Source organism: Uranotaenia lowii, chromosome 3 (assembly GCF_029784155.1).
Source record: "Uranotaenia lowii strain MFRU-FL chromosome 3, ASM2978415v1, whole genome shotgun sequence".
NCBI classification, from domain to species: domain Eukaryota; kingdom Metazoa; phylum Arthropoda; class Insecta; order Diptera; family Culicidae; genus Uranotaenia; species Uranotaenia lowii.
The window spans coordinates 175,766,421-175,772,805 of NC_073693.1; the positions used below are offsets into that span (position 1 = coordinate 175,766,421).

General features: G+C 33.8%; 1 protein-coding gene across 2 annotated transcripts in view; it reads right to left on the reverse strand.

Moving 5' to 3' along the window:
* LOC129751338 (uncharacterized) overlaps nucleotides 1-4,905 on the reverse strand; it is a 49,540-nt gene extending 44,635 nt beyond the window's left edge. For both annotated transcript variants that reach the window (XR_008738679.1, XM_055746785.1), the window contains exon 1: nucleotides 4,378-4,905. The gene's annotated coding sequence lies outside the window, so the exon portion shown is untranslated. The remainder of the gene's footprint in view (nucleotides 1-4,377) is intronic.
* Between the last annotated feature and the right edge of the window lie 1,480 nt (nucleotides 4,906-6,385).

A 6,385-nucleotide genomic window follows, 5' to 3' on the forward strand; every position in this document is an offset into this window, starting at 1 on the left:
TCGGGGAGAGTGATAAAATCGGGAGATTTTGAAAAAATTATTTTAATCCGTCATAATCTAATAAATTACTACAAAAAACGTATATTATCCCAATAAAGCAGTGTAGAGGTTTTGTAGTAGACATTCCCTTTTTTGACAAATAACTAGTTATAGGTCTTTTTTACATCAAAACAGCATACAATATTGGTTTTACGCATCTTTAAACACCTTGTTTCGACCGGAGTTATCAGAAAAATTAAATAATCTTTAATGGTTTAAATCCTAATGATCTAATTATTTCTTTTGGTTATAATTTACTGAAGATAAGATTCAAAGCTTCCGTTCAAATCAAAATTTAAAAAAAAATAATGTGCCTGTCACATATTTCGCCTCTAAAATTTTTTTTTCTCGAGGGATTTTAAGCATTCTTATGGCTTATTCATCCCGATTCGCCTCTAAAAATGCCTGGATGACTCGAATGATTTTCCAAAACTGGTTCCTCTAGGACCTAAAGCTTTAGCTCATATGAATGATGAGCTAAAAAGCGATGATGGTTTGATAACTGTTTTTTATGCCTCCAAATGTGACTGCAGTGATTTAACCCATGGATCAGAATGTAATTCAGAACTGTAAACTAAAATATTGTCAAAAACTTTTGCTACATGCCATGGCTCGCGAAATCGATATCGGTCAAAGCTTGAAGAGCATAACGTTGAGGGATTTATGTTTCTGGATGCACGATGCTTGGAGTGAAATAAAGCGTACAGTAATGCTGTAGTCATGGAGGAATGTTGGAATTATTTTAAATAAAAAAACTCGTTCACGAAGATGGTGTTCCCTTGATCCATTTGATTGATGTAAACAACCGCGATGAAACTATTTTGCCACAGGACCCTGAGGAGAGATATGCAAGTAAAGCTTTTACGGATGAAGAAATTCTGAACATGACGCTGGATGATCAGTCAGCATTAAACGAGCCCCTCGAACCATTGGAGCCATTGAAAATTTGGGATGTAGCACCAGACTCAGAATCAGCGGCATCTACCCCAAATGATTCATGTGAAATTTCAAAAAACATAATTGATGTTGAAGCTGTACGTATGTTGGACAACATAGATGATTGGGCTGATGCTTCAGATCTCTCTATAGATGATGTCATCTTCTTGCAACGTATCAGAGAGATTGCTTTGAAGAAAGCTCAAACAAATAAAACACAGCATTAAGATTACTTGAATATGTTCTTTTATACCATTATATTTAGTTATAATTGTATTCAACAACTTTGATTAACAAAAAACCTGTTTAAAACTTGACTTTTCTGTATAAAAATCTTGATACGTCCCTGATCAATCATCTTCACTTTCAATATCCATGTAATAATACGTCAGTTTAGCCCCTCAGAATGATTTCAACCTCATGATGTTCAACGGAAATGAAAAAAGGCGATATTTAGTATTTTTGCGTTGAATAAAAAATGATGACAAAATCGGGTGAAAAAATGAGACAAAATCGGGGGTAGACAAAATCGGGGGCAGACAAAATCGGTGTGTGACAAAATCGGGTTTTCACTGTATTAATAAATCTATTGCTATTTAAGCTTATAGTTCATTGTTGATGAGTTTAAGAGACACCTTTTCTAGATTCTGTTTTTATGATATCCTAACTGAGTTATCGAATAACCGTGTAGTCGCGTAGAATCAATCACTTGAATATATTTTTTACTTAGCAAATCTATGATTATTTCTAAATCAAACTAGGAAGAATCCAAATTTATGGAAACGAGTAAGGTAGATGACAGGTAGGGAAAATTCGACTACGGTAAGATAGTGAACCCTTCTGACAATGATATCGAGGCGTTAGCATATGATATCATATTATTTGATACCATACTGCTATTGCTCGGTTGAATTGAAGGTTGGGTTAACTCGAAGTTCATATGGGGCCCACCAACCGTCCTAGTCCGTCGAGCACTATCTTAACGCTTCCCCTAAACTGGTGCTTCAGAACCCTCGGGCTCTGTTGCCGCTATCCTTTTCTAAGCTATTCTACTCTCATTTAAAATTTTCCTCTTCTGTCCCCCGTTCTGTTTTTCCTTTCCGGGTCAGCCAGGCGCTCATAAACCCATAAACAAAAAAAAAAAAAAAAAAGATTTCAGATTCAGATTTTAGATTCAGATTTCAGATTCAGATTTCAGATTCAGATTTCAGATTTAAAAATTAGATTTCAGATTCAGATTTCAGACTCAGATTTCAGATTCAGATTTCAGATTCAGATTTCAGATTTCTGATTCAGATTTCAGATTCAGATTCAGATTTCAGATTCAGATTTCAGATTCAGATTTCAGATTCAGATTTCAGATTCAGATTTCAGATTCAGATTTCAGATTCAGCTTTCAGATTCAGATTTCAGATTCAGATTTCAGATTCAGATTTCAGATTCAGATTTCAGATTCAGAATTCAGATTCAGATTTCAGATTCAGATTTCAGATTCAGATTTCAGATTCAGATTTCAGATTCAGATTTCAGATTCAGATTTCAGATTCAGATTTCAGATTCAGATTTCAGATTCAGATTTCAGATTCAGTTTTCAGATTCAGATTTCAGATTCAGATTTCAGATTCAGATTTCAGATTTCAGATTCAGATTTCAGATTCAGATTTCAGATTCAGATTTCAGATTCAGATTTCAGATTCAAATTTCAGATTTCAGATTCAGAATTGAGATTCAGATTTACATTTCAGCTTCAAATTTTCGATTCAGATTCCAAATTCAGATTCCAGATTCAGATTTCAGATTTAGAATTCAGATTCAGAATTCAGATTAAGATTTCAGATTCAGATTTCGGATTTCAGATTTCAGATTCAGATTCAGATTTCAGATTCAGATTTCAGATTCAGATTTCAGATTCAGATTTCAGATTCAGATTTCAGATTCAGATTTCAGATTCAGATTTCAGATTCAGATTTCAGATTTCAGATTCAGATTTCAGATTCAGATTTCAGATTCAGATTTCAGATTCAGATTTCAGATTCAGATTTCAGATTTCAGATTCAGATTTCAGATTCAGATTTCAGATTCAAATTTCAGATTTCAGATTCAGAATTGAGATTCAGATTTACATTTCAGCTTCAAATTTTCAATTCAGATTCCAAATTCAGATTCCAGATTCAGATTTCAGATTTAGAATTCAGATTCAGAATTCAGATTAAGATTTCAGATTCAGATTTCGGATTTCAGATTTCAGATTCAGATTCAGATTTCAGATTCAGATTTCAGATTCAGATTTCAGATTCAGATTTCAGATTCAGATTTCAGATTCAGATTTCAGATTCAGATTTCAGATTCAGATTTCAGATTCAGATTTCAGATTCAGATTTCAGATTCAGATTTCAGATTCAGATTTCAGACTCAGATTTCAGATTCAGATTTCAGATTCAGATTTCAGATTCAGATTTCAGATTCAGATTTCAGATTTCAGATTCAGATTTCAGATTCAGATTTCAGATTCAGATTTCAGATTCAGATTTCAGATTCAGATTTGTGATTTAGATTTCAGATTTAGATTTTAAGTTCAGATTCAGATTCCAGAACTTAGATTTAGATTTCATCTTAGATTTCAGATCTCAGATTTAGAAGTGAGATTCAGATTTCAGATTCAGATTTAAGTTTTAGAGTTTATGTTTCAGAGTTAGATTGCAGATTCAGATTCTGATTTGGATTTTAGATTCAGAATTGAGATTCAGAATTTGGATTCAGGTTCAGTTTTCAAATTAAGATTTGAGATACAAATTTCAGATTAAAAAGTTCAAATTTAAGATTTGAGGGTCGGATTTCAGATTCAAATTACACATTCCAGATTAAGAAGTTCAAGTCAGTATTCAGTAACACAAACCAAGGTCAGAATGAAGGAAAAAATTTGTGAATCAGAATTTAAAAAAAAAAAAACAAACATATGTTACAATGCAGAAAATAATGAAGTTTAAATTTTTTTAACTCGTTTGTTAAATTGAGAGTGAAATCTTAGGATGGTAGGTATCACAGAGAATTAATTTACAAAGAAAACGATTTCATTGATGCAATTCATGTTCATATTAACTAAACACGTGCGAAATAAATTTAACTTCAGTAGGAGAAAGAAAAGAGAAATTTAGATTTCCTAAAGAGCAACCAAATCCAACGATGATATATTCGACTTGAGGAATGTGCCACATGAAATTTTACGTGGTTTATGAACAACCCTTATGTCTAGCCTTAAGTTCCTTTTCCCATCGATTTTGTGATGCAATTTTTTAATGATTTAATTTGCATATCCTTACGAAAATTAACATTTTTCACTAGGCCCGAGATGCTCGATAATCATCACATGCTGTAGTGTATGAGGTAATTCAATAAACTTACCACCATCGCCTGAATGTTCCACCAAAGAATCGCAATCCGATGTTAACTCCGGTCTGCGAGTTTTGTTTATCCGGAATTGGGTGTTCGGACGCAATCGAGCGTAAATCCTTTTGGGTTCAAGATTTGAGATTTCACTTTTCACCAATCATTTAGCAGACCATTTTTTTTCCACCTTCTTACTTCATCTTACACCTAACAAATAGCGCTACACACTCCTTTTGCACGATATCAAAACTGGTCAATAGTGTGGTGGTTTCAATTTTCAATCAACAAGATTCCGACGATTTGGGAAAACTGCGCACAAAACGGAATTTTAATGATAATATTTCCCTATCGTTAAAGCCAAAATACTTAGCAAAATATCACTATTGCTGGCCTAAGACACAGTTTTCTCGTATCCAACACTTGTTTCTAGCCTTTCTTCTCAATTTAGCGATCATTTGCCGAAATCACAAACCGCTTGTACAATTTCTCCCGCACGACAAAAGAGTCAGAAATCGATTATTGGGAAAATTTGTGACATAGCCTGACCGATCTGCGATAGACACTGCGTGCGAAGGAACACAAAACGGAACAGGGAATCACGAACGCGAAAACAAAACGGAATACGAAGAAAATTTGACAACGAATCGTTTTGTTCGAAGTTCGAAAAATGCAGTGAGCAGTGTTGTCAGGTAGAAGATTTGTTCTGCTGCAACAAATATAAAACATTTATGAAAAATAAACTAAACTAAAAAAAAACTAAACACGACGGTTGATCACAATATTGATATTGAATGTTTATATTGAACAATTGGTATGGAAAATATACTTATAAATATTTTATTTTGGCACCACACACTCCTCCGCGATAAAACTCGAAGAGAAATAAATTCAGTTTGGAGTAATTTATGAAAAATTTGTACATTATGCAAATTATTTCAAAAACAATCAAACGATCTTATTTGCATACAATATACCGACCGATTTATTCGATTACTTTTGAATTCATGGCTGTATAACAGTTGTAACTTATTTCACAGTTACGATATGCTTTTTTCAGTTTTTTTTAATCATAGGTTTGTTTATTAAGGCATTTTACTTATAAAGTTTCGTTTTGCCGAATGTATCACTTTATTAATATACGTTAGTAGAAGGGGGAGCCGTAATAGTCGCGGCGACTCAACTGTTAGTTGTATTCTAATTTGGGGTTTGGGAAGGGGAGCGTTTAGGGTTCACTATCGAAAACATTTCTCCATCTGGGCTCGGCGGTGGCTTCCTGTAGCTGTGGATGCATGAGCTACTCCAAATTGTCGTCTTCCTGGCCAGACTTCTGGTGGAATTTGTGGAACCCATTGGACGGTAGGTTACTCTATCGGATAGATGAAATGAACATTAATAGGCTACGTATACAGGGGAAAAGCCACGAAGGAAGGAAGACTAAACGACCATAAGTCAGACATTTTAAGGTATTTGTAGATAGGGTTTTTTTTCAGTTATCCAGCAAAAGAATGTTGTAATTAAATTGTTTGAGAAATTTGTCTGAATAGAAACGGTTTTTGAAAACTTTGAACTCTGCTTTGTTTGTTTAAATTTGAACGAAAATTTATTTACATGTAGATGATTGCAACAAGCAATTTAAATAGTTTTGTTCATAAATTAAATTTAAGTTTATGCATCCTTCCTTCAAAGAATTTCTCACTTTTTTCACTGTGTGCATTGATACCGCGCAGTGTTCAGGTGGCTGAATGTTCGAAACTTTTTATTTTTAACATTTTGAGTTTGTCCGGCTTTGCGTGCGGGCGGCAGTGCACACGGAAAATTTGAGTTAGTCACAAAATGTGTTGAGAATATACCTTCATCACAACTATTCGATTGTTGCTCAAAACTTGTATATCCCCAATTCAATTTTGGGTAATTTTGGGCTCCCAATATACAGAATTGAACTAAAACTCAATTCTAGAGTTTTTTTGATTAAGTCGTATGAGCCATTGGACGTGTGTTGAGAAAATCAATGTTGAAGCTTTGA